The sequence below is a fragment of the Echinops telfairi genome, unplaced genomic scaffold (genome assembly GCF_000313985.2).
Source record: "Echinops telfairi isolate 266 unplaced genomic scaffold, ASM31398v2 ScPeMD7_2;HRSCAF=8, whole genome shotgun sequence".
In the NCBI taxonomy this organism is placed as follows: domain Eukaryota; kingdom Metazoa; phylum Chordata; class Mammalia; order Afrosoricida; family Tenrecidae; genus Echinops; species Echinops telfairi.
The window spans coordinates 40,077,038-40,078,123 of NW_022103898.1; the positions used below are offsets into that span (position 1 = coordinate 40,077,038).

Here is a 1,086-nt window from a genome sequence, read left to right on the forward strand (position 1 = left end):
TCTCCCATGTCCCCCCGGAACTGTCGGTCGCATTGTTTTCTCCTCCAGATGGTTCATCTAGCTATCTTATTTAGACAGACCTATGGAGATAATAACATGCACAAAAATAAGACAGAGCAAAGCCGAGCAACAATATACAACAAAACAACAAACCAATGACAAAAAAAAAAACCACAACAAGAAAGAAAAGCTTGTAATTAGTTCAAGGACTGTTTATTGGCCTTTAGGAGTGTTTTCCTGTCCAGTCTGTTGGGGCACCAAGCCCTGGCCCCAAAGTTCACCTTCGGTATTCCCTGGGGACCTCGCCACTCTGTTCCTTTGCTGTTCTATTGTACCCCCTTAGTGTTTTGCCTTGATGAGGCGGGGTCAGATCGGGTGCCATTCCCACACTGCGTCTCCAGTGTTGTCCCTGTAGGGCTATGGGTCAGTGAGGGACGTTGTGTCTCATAGTGGTGCTGGCCATGTGGTCCTCTCTGGACTGGCTGCTCTAATCAGGAGCATCGTCCTCAAGGCTTGGTGGGCCAGGATGTGCTCCACTCTCTCCTCCTCCCCCTTCATCTGCTCCCGTGTGCTCCGATCAGATATGTCCCCCTCCTGGAGCTGCATATTCAGTGCCATCCTTTGAAATATATTCTTCTGGGGGGAGGGGCAGGTGTCCAAGTAGGAGTTGGGATTGGGGCCTGCCTCTGAGAAATCTCCACTAGTTCCCTACTTCATGCTGGCATGTTGCATCCACATCTGGGAGCACTGGCTTAAAGTCTGGTCCCTCTTTCCCTGTGGAGATAGAAACAGTACCCTCCCCTTGGGTAGGTTAGTGCCCTGTGCCCCTGCTACCCATTTCTTTTCTTTTCTTTTTTTTTCCTTTCCCCACCTCCTGTTTAGTTGGCTACCATATGTACCCCTGGATTTGGTCAGGTCCCTGCCATACTACCTGGTCTTCACCCCAGGAATGTTTGTATACAGTAGCTTTTTCCCTAACCCTCTTTTGCATTTTTTTTTTTTAAAGCTTACCTCAGCAGACTCATGTTGTACTTGTTCTTTTGTGTTTGGCTTACTTTGCTTAGCATGATTTCCTCCAGTTCTTCC

General features: G+C 48.4%; 1 protein-coding gene across 4 annotated transcripts in view; it reads left to right on the forward strand.

Annotated features, from left to right (window-relative positions):
- The window catches only part of POC1B (POC1 centriolar protein B), a 130,547-nt gene that overhangs the window by 67,644 nt on the left and 61,817 nt on the right, over positions 1–1,086 (forward strand). The gene's annotated exons all lie outside the window — the stretch shown is intronic.